Raw genomic sequence first — 14834 nt, forward strand, 5'->3', positions numbered from 1 at the left:
AAACTAAATAGAGGGGGAGGAGGAGACAAATTGGAAATACAAGGATGGAGTTAAAGGGAAAGAGAGTATAAGAAAAGTTAAGAAATACACCAGAGTTAATAGGACATAAAGCTCACGATGGGATAGGAGAGTATGCCCAAGTGAAATAGGAATCAATGTGAAAGGTGAAGTGAGTAATGGATTAAAATAATTATATATGAATGCACAAAGTATAAGAAGTAATGTGTAACTGTGCTTGAGGCTCAGTTAGAGATTGGTAGATATGACATTGTGGGGATTACAGAGACGTGGCTGCAGGAGGATCGGAACTGAATATTCAGGGTTATACGTCCTATAGAAAGGACAGGCAGGTGGGCAGAGGAGGTGGGGTAACCCTGTTGGTGAGGGATGAAATTCAGTCCATTGCGAGGGATGACATACGGACTGACGATGTAGAGTCGCTGTGGATAGAATTGAGGAATTGTAAAGGTAAGAAGAGACTAATGGGTGTTATCTACAGGCCCCGAACAGTAGCCTGGATACAGGGTGCAAGTTGGAGCAAGAGTAAAAATTGTCATGTAACAAAGGTAAAGCCACTGTGGTTATGGGAGATTTCAATATGCAGGTAGACTGGGAATATCAGGTTGGTTCTGGACCCCAAGAAAGGGAGTATGTAGAGTGCCTCCGAGATGGATTCTTAGAGCAGCTTGTACTGGAGCCTAACAGAGGGAAGGCAATGCTGGATTTAGTGTTGTCTAATGAACCAGATTTAATAAGGGAACTCAAGGTAAAGGAACGGCAAGGAGATAGTGACCTTAATATGATACGTTTTAATCTGCAATTTGAGAGGGAGAAGATTAAATCAGAAGTGTCAGTGTTGAAGTTGAACAAAGGGGGCTATGAAGGCTTGAGAGGAGAGCTGGCCAAGGATCCTGGCAGGAATGACGGTGGAACACCAATGGCAGGAATTTCTGGACAAAATCCAGAAGATGCAGGATCATTTCATTCCAAAGAGGAAGAACGATTCTAAGAGGCAACCGTGGCTGACAAGGGAAGTTAGGGATGGAATAAAACTAAAAGAAAAGGTATATAATAAAGCAAAGAGTAGCGGGAACCTGAGGGTTGGGTAACTTTCAAAGGACAACAGAAGGTAACATGGGCAATACGGGGTGAAAAGATGAAGTACGAGGGTAAGCTGGCCAAGAATATAAAGAAGGATAGTAAAAGTTTCTTTAGGTATGTTAAGAGAAAATGATTAGTAACAACTAATCTGGGTCCCTTGAAGGCAGAAACAGGTGAAATTATTATGAGGAACAGGGAACTGGCAGAAGTGTTGAACAGGTACTTTGGTTCTGTTCTCACTAAGGAAGACACAAACAATCTCCCAGATGTACCAGAGGGCAGAGGATCTGGGGAGATAGGAACTGAAAGAAATTTGCATTAGGCGAGAAATAGTATTTGGTAGACCAATTATTGCATTGGTGATCATTTTCCAATGTTCTATAGATTCAGGATCAGTTCGTGTGGATTGGAGGGTAGCTAATGTTATCCCACTTTTCAAGAAAGGAGCGAGAGAGAAAACGGAATTACAGACCAGTTAGTCTGACATCGGTGGTGGGGAAGATGCTAGAGTAAATAGATTGGTCCAAGTCAGCATGAATTTATGAAGGGGATATTGTGCTTGACTAATCTTCTGGAATAATGTGAGAATGTGCCACAGAAGCTAGTTGAGGCCAGTTCATTGGCTATATTTAGGAGGGAGTTAGATGTGGCCCTTGTGGCTGAAGGGATCGGGGGTATGGAGAGAGGCAGGTACAGTATACTGAGTTGGATGATCAGCCGTGATCATATTGATTGGCGGTGCAGGCTCGAAGGGCCGAATAGCCTACTCCTGCACCTATTTTCTCTGTTTCTAAAAAGGGTGAAGGAGAGCCAGTGGATGTAGTGTATCTGGACTATCAGAAAGCCTTTGATAAGGTCCGACACAGGAGATTAGTGGGCAAGATTAGAGCACATGGTATTGGGGGTAGGATATTGACATGGATAGAGAATTAGTTGGCAGACAGGAAACAAAGAGTAGGAATAAACGGGTCCCTGTAAGAATAGCAGGCAGAGGCGAATGGAGTGCCGCAACTCTCGGTGCTGGGGCCGTAACTATTTACAATATATATTAATGATTTAGATGTAACTAACAAATTTGCAGATGGCACAAAGCTGGGTGGCAGTGAACTGCGAAGAGGATGCAAGGAGGTTGCAGGGTGACTTGGACAGGTTGAGTGAGTGGGCAGATGCGTGGCAGATGCAGTGTAATGTAGATAAATGTGAGGTTATCCATTTAGGCAGCAAGACAAGGAAGCAGATTATTTTTTCAATAGTGCCAGATTAGGAAACAGGGAAGTGCAACGAGACCTGGGTGGCTTTATACACGAGTCACTGAAAGTAAACATGCAGGTACAGCAGGCAGTGAAGAAAGCTAATGGCATGTAGATAAAAATGCTGGAGAAACTTAGCGGGTGAGGCAGCATCTGTGGAGCGAAGGAAATAGGCAACGTTTGGCCTTCATAACATGGCATGTTGGCCTTCATAACAAGAGGATTTGAGTATAGAAATAAAGAGGTCCTTCTGCAGCTGCACGGGCCGTGGTGAGACCACATCTGGAGTATTGTGCGCAGTTTTGGTCTCCTAATTTGAGGAAGGTCATCCTTGCTATTGAGGCAGTAGGTTCACGATGTTAATCCCCGGGATGGCGGGACTGTCATATAAGGAAAGATTGGAAAGACTGGGCTTCTATTCACTGGAACTTAGAAGGATGAGAGGGAATCTTATAGAAACGTATAAAATTATAAAAGGACTGGACAAGCTAGATGCAGGAAAAAAATTACCAATGATGGAGGTGTCCAGAACCAGGGACCACAGTCTAAGAACTGAGATGAGATAAAACTTTTTCACCCAGAGAGTTGTGAATTTGTGGAATTCTCTGCCACAGACAGCAGTGGAGGCCAAATCAATGGATGAATTTAAAAGAGAGTTTGATAGAGCTCCAGGGGCTCGCGGAATCAAGGGATATGGGGAGAAGGCAGGAACGGGGTACGGATTGTGGATGATCAGCCATGATTGCAATGAATGCCGGTGCAGGCTTGAAGGGCCAAATGGCCACCTCTTGCACATATTTTCTATGTTTCTATGTCACCCATTCCTTCTCCCCAGAGATACTGGCTGTCCCCTGAGTTACTCCGGCATTTTGTGTCTACCTTCATCACAGCTGACTGCATGCTTGCAGATTGTTGTTTGCCCCCCATCGGCTTCCATTCAAGAGACTTGGTAGTTGGAGACTTTCTGCTGGTTTGTAATGAACATGAGTTGGTGGGGATGATAGATCTTTACCAGGATGGTATGTACGAATACAGAGCAGGTCAGTCAGGCCCACTTTGCCATTCAAAGTGATCACTGCTGATCTAACGCACACTTTCCTGCCATGTCCCCCTTTATTGCCCTGATGTTCTGAATCTGTTTTGAGTGCAGTCAGTGTCCGAGCCTCCACAACCCTCTGCCTTAGATTATTCCAGAGATTTGTCGCTCTGTATAATCTCTCAGTTCAGTTCTAAATAAGGATAGTTTTACACTAATTCCGGACTGAACCAGGAAGCTTTCACCTTACAGGCTGAGTTCTTTTTTGTTTTGCTTAAGTGGATTCATCATGCATTTAAAAAAATGTATTGATGGAAAGAAACAGCATGGAAACAGGCCCTTCGGCCCATCAGGTGCACACTAGTTCTATGTTATCCCATTTTCTCATCCACTCCTGCACACTAGGGTCAACCTACGGAGACTAATTAACCTACAAACTTGCATGACCTTGGGATGTGGGGGAAGACCCACATGGTCACAGGGAGAACGTGCAAACTCCACACAGGCAGCACTGGAGGTTAGGATCGAACCTGGGCCTCTGGCGCTGTGAATCAGTAGCTTCCAGCTGAGCTCCCCTTAGATAGAGAAAGCAACTAAAAATAAAACTTTAGGTAAATGGACACCAACGTACGTGATCTCTCCTTGTGGTAAACCTGTCATTCTACAAATTGGTTTGTTGATCTTCACTGTATTTCCTCCATAAGAAGTATGGCTAATTATGTAAAATGGCAAATTTGCACCCAATACTCTAGGTATAATGGCCCAATGGCCCAATGTAATTGTAAGAAGATACCCTTGTACATACTCCAGTCACCTTGAATAAAAGCCATCATACCAATCTGACCTCTCGGTCACCTGCGGCATCTGTATGCTAATGATTTTTGCATCATGGCATACATGTACTTCTGTACATTGACATTTCCCATTGTGTCTCCATTTAAAACACATTGGTATCCTACCACGGTCAGGCAGCATCTCTGGAGAACATGGATAGGTGACGTAAGAGAGAGTTAGATAGAGCTCTAGGGGCTAGTGGAGTCCAGGGATATGGGGAGAAGGCAGGCACGGGTTATTGATAGGGGACGATCAGCCATGATCATAATGAATGGCGGTGCTGGCTCGAAGGGCCAAATGGCCTCCTCCTGCACCTATTTTCTCTGTTTCTATGTTTCTATGTTTTGGAGCAGGACCCTTCTCATAACCATGTTCTCCAGAGATGCTGCTTGGCCCGTGTACGTTACTCCAGCACTTTGTCTTTTTATGCAAACCAGCATCTGCAGTTCCTTGTATCAATCTTGTATCTTACCTGTCGGCTTGTCAACCTGAGAAGGATCCTATCCATCCAACTGTTTTCTATCTGGTAGAACTGCTGCCTCACTGCGCCAGAGACCTGGGTTCGAACCTGACCTTGGGTGCTGTCTGTGTGGAGTTTGCATGTTCTCCCTGTGACCTTGTGGGTTTTCTCTGGGTATTATGTTTTCCACCTACATCCCAAAGACGTTAAGGTTAATTGGTCTCTGTAAATTGCTGCCGATGTGTAGGGAGTGGATGGGAAAGTGGGACAACATAGATCTAGTTCATTTGGAAAGCAGTGACAAAATCAGTCAAAGTCAGCATGGATTTATGAAGGGGAAATCATGCGTGACTAATCTTATGGAATTTTTTGAGGATGTAACAAGTAGAATGGATAAGGGAGATGTGATGTAACTGGACTTTGAAAATGCCTTTGATAAGGTCCCTCACAGTGTTCAAAATGAGAGCACATGGTTTTGGGGGTATTGACATGGATAGAGAACTGGTTGGCAGACAGGAAGAAAAGAGTAGGAATTAACGGGTCCTTTTCAGAATGGCAGGCAATGACTAGTGGGATGCCGCAAGGCTCTGTGCTGGGACTACAGTTATTTACAATATAAACGATTTAGACAAGGGAATTAAATGTAACTTCTCCAAGTTTGCGGATGACACAAAGCTGGGTGGCAGAGTGAGCTGCGAGGAGGATGTTATGAGGCTGCAGGGTGACTTGGATAGGTTGGATGAGTAGACAGACGCATGGCAGATGTAGTATATTGTGGATAAATGTGAGGTTATCCACTTTGGTGGCAAGACAGGAAGGCAGATTACTATCTGAATAGTGTCAGATTAGAAAAAAGAGGTGCAACGAGTCCTGGGTGTCCTTGAACATCAGTCACTGAAAGTAAGCAGGCAGGTACAGCAGGGAGTGAAGAAAGCAAATAGCATGTTGGCCTTCATTGCGAGGTAATTTGAGTTTAGGAGCAAGGAGGTCCTGGTGAGACCGCACCTGGAGTATTGTGTGCAGTTTTGGTTCCCTAATTTGAGGAAGGACATTATTGCTATTGAGGGAGTGCAGAGTAGATTCACTAGATTAATTCCTGCGATAGCTGGAATGACATATGATGAAAGAATGGATCAACTGGGCTTGTATTCACTGAGATTTGAAAGGATGAGAGGAGATTTTATAGAAACACATAAAATTCTTAACGTGCAGGAAAAATGTTCCCCATGTTGGGGAGTCCAGAACCAGGGGTTACAGTTTAAGAATAAAGGGTAGGCCATTTAGGACTGATTTGAGGAAAATCTTCTTCACCCAGAGAGTTGTGAATCTGTGGAATTCTCTGCCACAGAAGGCAGTGGAGGCCAATTCACTGGATGTTTTCAAGAGAGATTTCGCTCTTAGGGTTTATGGAATCAAGGGATATGGGGGGAAAAAGCAGGAACGGGGTACTGATTATGGGTGATCAGCCATGATCATATTGAATGGCCTCAAAGGACCGAATGGCCTACTCCTGCACATATTTTCTATGTTTCTAACTCGTGTGAACGGGTGATCCAAGGTCGGCGTGGATTTGGTGGGCTGAGGGTCATGTTTGCCTGCTGTATCTCTAAACTAAACTGTTAACCAGCTCTCAATTCATGCTGCTGTGTCACCCCCAATTCCTGTGTTCTGAGCTACATCATTGTCTAGTGGAAATTGCCTTGATGTTCAGGGAAAGGTGTTTACCTTGGACTTGAGATTTCGTTAATACCTTGGACTTGAGATGTTAGCCCACCGATCAAAGCAAACTGCACAATCAGGTGTAAGGTGATCAATTGTCCTCGGGTAGGTCTTTGGCTTGCCTGCACTGGGGACATAATGAGTGAGTATCTGACTCAAAGCTGGAGTACTTTTACTCAGTCCCTCTTGCTTGATCCATTTAGTTAGTGAAGAGCTGCAACTGCATTCCCATACAATTGAGGTAGCTTTCTGTCTTTGCTTATCAAATATCAGCCCTAAAAATATTGACTGGTCAATGGTTCAATATTGTCATGCATGCACTGCACAGTGAAATAATTTTCCTTTTGTGGAGCTTTAATGAATCTGCTTAGAGAACCCTTTGAGGAAAAAAAGTTTCACACTCAACCCTTTAAGCGACAAAGAATACCTTTTGTATGAAATGGGCAATCCTTTCTTTTTTTAACCGTGAGCCTGAGTTGCAGATGACTTCTCAAAAAGGGAAGGTAGACAAAAGTACGGAGAAACTCAGCGGGTGAGGCAGCATCTGTGGAGCGAAGGAAATAAGTGACGTTTCGGGTCGAGACCCTTCTTCAGACACAAAAAGGGAAGATCCTCCACATCTTCTGTGTCAGGCTTCCTCAGATCTTACATACTACAATAAAGTTGCCTCTCACTCTCTAAACGCCAGTGTTTACCAGCCTGCTCCATCCAGCCACTCCTACTGAAGCAGCCTCTGAAGGGGAGGGTCCAGAGGATAATCCCAGGAATTAGTAGGTTAACCTGTGATGAGCATTTTTGTCGGCACTGGTCCTGTACTCGCAGCAGTTTAGAAGGATGAGGGGGCACCTCATTGAAACATACAGAATAGTGAAAGGCTTGCATAGAGTGGATATGGAGAGTATTTTTCCACTAGTGGGAGAGTCTAGGACTAGAGGTCATAGCCTCAGAATTAAAGGACGTTCTTTTAGGAAGCAGGTGAGGAGAAATGTATTTAGTCAGAGGGTGGTGAATCTGTGGAATTCTTTGCCACAAAAGTGGTATGGAGGCCAAGTCTAGATATTTTTAAGGCAGAGTTAGATAGATTCTTGAATAGTACGGGTGTCAGGGGTTACGGGGAGAAGGCGGGAGAATGGGGTTAGGAGGGAGAGATAGATCAGCCACGATTGAATGGCGGAGTAGACTTGATGTGTCAAATGGCCTAATTCTACTCCTATGACGTATGACCATATGATAGTCAGGGGATATGGGGAGACGGCAGGAACGGGGTACTGATTGGGGATGATCAGCCATGATCACATTGAATGGCAGTGCTGGCTCGATGGGCCGAATGGCCTACTCCTGCACCTATTGTCTATTGATACCGATTTAGCACATCATCCAGCTGCTCCCAGCATATTTACAGCATTTAATGAGACCAATGTTTTCTGAAATGAAAGCATTAGCTCCCCACTTTCAGTTTCGATTCCTCTCTCAATAAACAACAAAATTCTGTTATCTTTCCAAACGGTTTGTTATTTTTATCTACATGTAAACCTATTGGGAATTGTTCATTGGGGCAACTAGGTCTCTGCAAATGTGGACAATTTCACATTTTTCACCTGCTACTTTTCCCAATCTTTATTGACTTAACTAATTTATGTATTTTTGTCGCCTCATTATATCTTTCTCACATATATCTCATTCTGCTTGGGCCACTTGCAAACTAACCTTATGAGCATTGCATTCTCCAATTTTCGCTAACTAACCTACAAACAACCTCTCGTGTTTTATTCCCTCTATCTTCCCTGTGTCCCACCTGGACTCACACCCATTTCTCCCCTTTTCCCTCACTTCTTGCCCCCTCTCCACCTACATTCCTTCATCTAGCTTCACAATTCACTCCTCTTCTATTCTTGTCTCTCCAGATAACCATATAACAATCACAGCACAAAAACAGGCTATCTCGGCCCTTCTAGTCTGTGCCAAACACGTATTCTCCCCTGGTCCCTTCTACCTGCACTCAGACCATTACCCTCCATTCCTTTCCCATCCATATACCTATCCAATTTATTTTTAAATGATAAAATCGAACCTGCCTCCACCACTTCCGCTGGAAGCTCATTCCACACAGCTACCACTCTCTGAGTAAAGAAGTTCCCCCTCATGTTTCCCCTAAACTCTCTTTTTTGTCTTTTTATATCTGATCTTTGTCCAACCATTTGCCAATCAAAATCCTCCCTCATATTCTTCTTCTTCTTGCATATGGTGTGCAGAGCCTAAAGTTGTAGGACAACTTGTTCTATTTGATCTTATTTGATTGTGCACGCCAGGTTGATTGCATCGTTGAAATAGGGCGGACCATGTGAAGGTTGCAATCTCCCACCCACCCCCCTTCACCTGTATCCACCTATCACTCACCAAGCTTTGTCCTTGTCTGAAGAAGGGTTTCGGCCCGAAACGTTGCCTATTTCCTTCGCTCAGATTCAGATTCAATTTTAATTGTCATTGTCAGTGTACAGTACAGAGACAACGAAATGCATTTAGCATCTCCCTTGAAGAGCGACATAGCAAACGATTTGAATAAAAAAAAATAATAAGTGTCCGGGGGGGGGGGGGGGGGGGTGATTGGCAGTCACCGAGGTACGTTGTTTAGTAGAGTGACAGCCGCCGGAAAGAAGCTGTTCCTCGACCTGCTGGTTCGGCAACGGAGAGACCTGTAGCGCCTCCCGGATGGTAGGAGGGTAAACAGTCCATGGTTGGGGTGAGAGCAGTCCTTGGCGATGCTGAGCGCCCTCCGCAGACAGCGCTTGCTTTGGACAGACTCAATGGAGGGGAGCGTGGAACCGGTGATGCGTTGGGCAATTTTCACCACCCTCTGCAATGCCTTCCGGTCGGAGACAGAGCAGTTGCCATACCATACTGTGATGCAGTTGGTAAGGATGCTCTCGATGGTGCAGCGGTAGAAGTTCACCAGGATCTGAGGAGACAGATGGACCTTCTTCAGTCTCCTCAGGAAGAAGAGACGCTGATGAGCCTTCTTGATCAGAGTAGAGGTATTGTGGGTCCAAGAGAGGTCATCGGAGATGTTGACTCCCAGGAACCTGAAGCTAGAAACACGTTCCACCTCCGTCCCGTTAATGTGGATGGGGGTGTGCGTGCCCCTCTGGACTTCCTGAAGTCTACAATGAGCTCCTTGGTCTTCTTGGAGTTAAGGGCCAGGTTGTTGTCAGCGCACCATGCTGCTAAGTGCTGGACCTCCTCCCTGTAGGCCAGCTCATCGTTGTTGCTGATGAGGCCAATCACCGTTGTATCATCTGCATACTTGATGATGGTGTTAGTACCATGTACAGGTGTGCAGTCATAGGTGAAGAGGGAGTAGAGGAGGGGGCTCAGCACACAGCCCTGAGGAATGCCAGTGTTCAGGGTGAGGGTTGAAGAGGTGTGCTTGTCTAACCTCACAGCCTAACTTCGCTCCATAGATGCTGCTGCACCCGCTGAGTTTCTCCAGCTTTTATGTGTTCCTTCTATCTTCCAGATTTCTTCACCTCTCCCCTCACCCCACTGCAATCAGTCTGAAGAAGGGTCCTGACCTTAAACGTCACCTATCCATGTTCTCCAGAAATGCTGCCTGGCCCGACTAATTAACCCAGCACTTTTTTTTTTTTTTTGTGGATAAACTAGCATTTGTAGTTCCTATGTCTGACTCTTAATTTCTCTTTTTATGCCATCAAACAGTTCAGCAAACGTATTTGGTTCCTTACCCCAAGACATTTATGTAAATTGTAAAACGTTGAGGCCCAACACTGATCCCTCTGGAACGTCACTCATTACAACTCGAATGCCTAGGAACAAAGGAGATGCCAAAAAGTGGTGGGCCCTACCTGGTTCATCACCAGTACTGACCTCCCCACCAGGGGAGCTATAGGAGGTATTGTAGCAAAAGGCAGCCAGCATCATAAGGACCCACACCATCCTGGCCATACTCTCATTTCACTCCTGCCAGGGAATGTAAAAACTGTAACATCCAGGTTCAAGAACAACTTCATCCCAATGACCAGCAAGACATTGAACATAATAAGCACCAGCTGAACTATCAACTTCCTGGGTTACACTAGGGATTTGGGCGTTGTGGTGTGTTTGCACTATATTGTGTTTTTTACTTATTGAACTTTTCTTTTTGTTTATTATATTGTCTATTGAGTATTGTGTTTACAACCTGTAGTGCTGCTGCTTCATTGTTCCTCGTCGGGACATCGGAAAATAAGACACTTGACTCTCTGCATCTTGCCGACCAGCTGAAGACTACACATGCCGATTCTGTTTCCTGTCACCATGTCAATCTACTGATCAATCTCGATGTGTTAGTGCCTGCACAATAAAGCTATGGCTCTATGTGGAGAGCACAGTTGAAGGTCCTCTTCCCACTGCACGCAACTATTTGCTCAAGGGTTATTGCAACTGATGTGCAAACAGAGAATAATCGGAATAACGTGGCTTGTGATTAAATTGTTGGCTGGAAAATTCTGGTACATTTTGATTTTTTATGAATAAAACATTTTTTTTAAGTAAAAAATTACCAAATCATAGGATTAGGAACAGTAGTGGGGTTGCCTGATACTCTGAGGTGTGATTTACCTCCACTACATTTTCATCCACAATTCCCGAGCCCATAATTCTCTTCACACACTCTTCAGTACATTGAGATGCATGCAATGATCTGACCATGTTTCAATTACAGGTCACTTGACAGTGAGAGTAGGAATGGAGTGAGGTGGAGGATAAATGCGTGGATGAGGGACTGGTGCAGTGGGTATGGATTCAAGATTCTGGATCATTGGGACCTCTTTTGGGGAAGGTGCGACCTGTACAGAAAGGACGGGTTGCACTTGAACTCAAGGGGGACCAATATCCTGGCGGGGAGATTTGCAAAGGCTACTGGGGAGACTTTAAACTAGTATGGTTGGGGGGAGGGACTCAAATGGGGAAAGCTAGCAGTCAGTGTGTGAAGCAGGGGGCAGAGAATGGTAGCACTCTGACCCAAAATGTAGGGGAGAGAGAAGAAAAAGAAAATAATCAGAGAATAAGAGAGGGTGGGTTTCTTAAATGTGTATATTTTAATGCTAGGAGCATTGTAAGAAAAGTGGATGAACTTAGAGCCTGGATTGAAACCTGGAAGTATGATGTTGTAGCGATCAGTGAAACATGGTTGCAGGAGGGCTGTGATTGGAAACTAAATATTCCAGGATTTCGTTGCTTCAGGTGTGATAGAATTGGAGGGGCAAGAGGTGGAGGTGTTGCATTGCTTATCAGGGAAGATATTACAGCAGTGCTTTGGCAGGATAGATTAGAGGGCTCGTCTAGGGAGGCTATTTGGGTGGAACTGAGAAATGGGAAAGGGGTAGCAACACTTATAGGGGTGTATTATAGACCGCCAAATGGGGAGCGAGAATTGGAAGAGCAAATATGTAAGGTGATTGCAGATATTAGTAGTAAGCACAAGGTAGTGATTGTGGGAGATTTCAATTTTCCACACATAGACTGGGAAACACATTCTGTAAATGGGCTGGATGGGTTGGAGTTTGTAAAATGTGTGCAGGATAGTTTTTTGCAACAATACATAGAAGTACCTATTAGAGCAGGGGCGGTACTGGACCTCCTGTTAGGAAATGAGATGGGTCAGGTGGCAGAGGTATGCGTTGGGGAACAGTTCGGGTCCAGTGATCACAATACCATTAGTTTCAATATAATTATGGAGAGGGACAAAACTGGACCTAGGGTTGAGATTTTTGATTGGGGAAAGGCTAACTTTGAGGAGATGCGAAAGGATTTAAAAGGAGTAAATTGGGACAGTTTGTTTTATGGGAAAGATGTGGAAGAGAAATGGAGTACATTTAAAGGTGACATTTTAAGAGTACAGAATCTTTATGTCCCTGTTCGGTTGAAAGGAAATCGTAAAAAATTATAAAGAACCATGGTTTTCAACGGAAATTGGACACTTGGTTTGGAAAAAGAGGGAGATCTACAATAATTATAGGCAGCATGGAGTAAATGAGGTGCTTGAGGAGTATAAAAAATGTAAAAAGAATCTTAAGAAAGAAATTAGAAAAGCTAAAAGAAGATATGAGGTTGCTTTGGCAAGAAAGGTAAAAGTAAATCCGAAGGGTTTCTACCGCTATATTAATAGCAAAAGGATAAAGAGGGATAAAATTGGTCCATTAGAGAGTCATAGTGGACAACTATCTGCAGAGCCAAAAGAGATGGGGGAGATATTGAACAGTTTCTTTTCTTCAGTATTCACCAAGGAGAAGGATATTGAATTGTGTGAGGTAAGGGAAACAAGTAGAGTAGCTATGGGAACTATGAGGATCAAAGAAGAGGAAGTACTGACACTTTTGAGAAATATAAAAGTGGATAAGTCTCCAGGTCCGGACAGGATATTCCCTAGGACATTGAGGGAAGTTAGTGTAGAAATAGCAGGGGCTATGGCAGAAATATTTCAAATGTCATTAGAAACGGGAATAGTGCCGGAGGATTGGCGTACTGCGCATGTTGTTCCATTGTTTAAAAAGGGGTCTAAGAGTAAACCTAGCAATTATAGACCTGCTAGTTTGACGTCAGTGGTGGGCAAATTAATGGAAAGAATACTTAGAGATAATATATATAAGCATCTGGATAAACAGGGTCTGATTAGGAACAGTCAACATGGATTTGTGCCTGGAAGGTCATGTTTAACCAATCTTCTTGAATTTTTTGAAGATGTTACTCGGAAAATTGATGAGGGTAAAGCAGTGGATGTGGTGTATATGGACTTCAGTAAGGCCTTTGACAAGGTTCCTCATGGAAGGTTGGTTAAGAAGGTTCAATGGTTGGGTATTAATGGAGGAGTAGCAAGATGGATTCAACAGTGGCTGAATGGGAGATGCCAGAGAGTAATGGTGGATGGTTGTTTGTCAGGTTGGAGGCCAGTGACAAGTGGGATGCCACAGGGATCTGTGTTGGGTCCACTGTTGTTTGTCATGTACATCAATGATCTGGATGATGGTGTGGTAAATTGGATTAGTAAGTATGCAGATGATACTAAGATAGGTGGGGTTGCGGGTAATGAAGTAGAGTTTCAAAGTCTACAGAGAGATTTATGCCAGTTGGAAGAGTGGGCTGAAAGATGGCAGATGGAGTTTAATGCTGATAAGTGTGAGGTGCTACATCTTGGCAGGACAAATCAAAATAGGACGTACATGGTAAATGGTAGGGAATTGAAGAATGTAGGTGAACAGAGGGATCTGGGAATAACTGTGCACAGTTCCCTGAAAGTGGAATCTCATGTAGATAGGGTGGTAAAGAAAGCTTTTGGTGTGCTGGCCTTTATAAATCAGAGCATTGAGTATAGAAGTTGGGATGTAATGTTAAAATTGTACAAGGCATTGGTGAGGCCAATTCTGGAGTATGGTGTACAATTTTGGTCGCCTAATTATAGGAAGGATGTCAACAAAATAGAGAGAGTACAGAGGAGATTTACTAGAATGTTGCCTGGGTTTCAGCAACTAAGTTACAGAGAAAGGTTGAACAAGTTAGGGCTTTATTCTTTGGAGCGCAGAAGGTTAAGGGGGGACTTGATAGAGGTTTTTAAAATGATGAGAGGGATAGACAGAGTTGACGTGGAAAAGCTTTTCCCACTGAGAGTAGGGAAGATTCAAACAAGGGGACATGACATGAGAATTAAGGGACTGAAGTTTAGGGGTAACATGAGGGGGAACTTCTTTACTCAGAGAGCGGTAGCTGTGTGGAATGAGCTTCCAGTGAAGGTGGTGGAGGCAGGTTCGTTTTTATCATTTAAAAATAAATTGGATAGTTATATGGATGGGAAGGGAATGGAGGGTTATGGTCTGAGCGCAGGTATATGGGAATAGGGGAGATTATGTGTTCGGCACGGACTAGAAGGGTCGAGATGGCCTGTTTCCGTGCTGTAATTGTTATATGGTTATATGGTTATATGGTCACTGCTGCTCAATGGATCAGGGGTTATAGGTTTTAGATAGGAAAGCAATGCTAAGGAGAAAGATCAATTATTAACTCATTGAATGGCGGGTTAGGCACAAGGTGCCAACATCCCCAGTCAGAGAGTCGTACAACATAGAAACAGGCCCTTCACACAAGATCTATGTGTCGGAGGCAACCGCAACCGCTAGTTTGACACCATAAATTTTGCATTTCCACAAAATGCTGGAAAAACCTAGCGGGACAGCAACATAGACTGGGAAACACATTCTGTAAATGGGCTGGATGGGTTGGTGTTTGTAAAATGTGTGCAGGATAGTTTTTTGCAGCAATACATAGAAGTACCTACTAGAGAAGGGGCAGTGCTGGACCTCCTGTTAGGAAATGAGACAGGTCAGGTGGCAGAGGTATGCGTCGGGGAACAGTTCGGGACCAGTGATCACAATACCATTAGTTTCAA

This window comes from Leucoraja erinacea, chromosome 35 (assembly GCF_028641065.1).
Source record: "Leucoraja erinacea ecotype New England chromosome 35, Leri_hhj_1, whole genome shotgun sequence".
Taxonomy (NCBI): Eukaryota; Metazoa; Chordata; class Chondrichthyes; order Rajiformes; family Rajidae; genus Leucoraja; species Leucoraja erinaceus.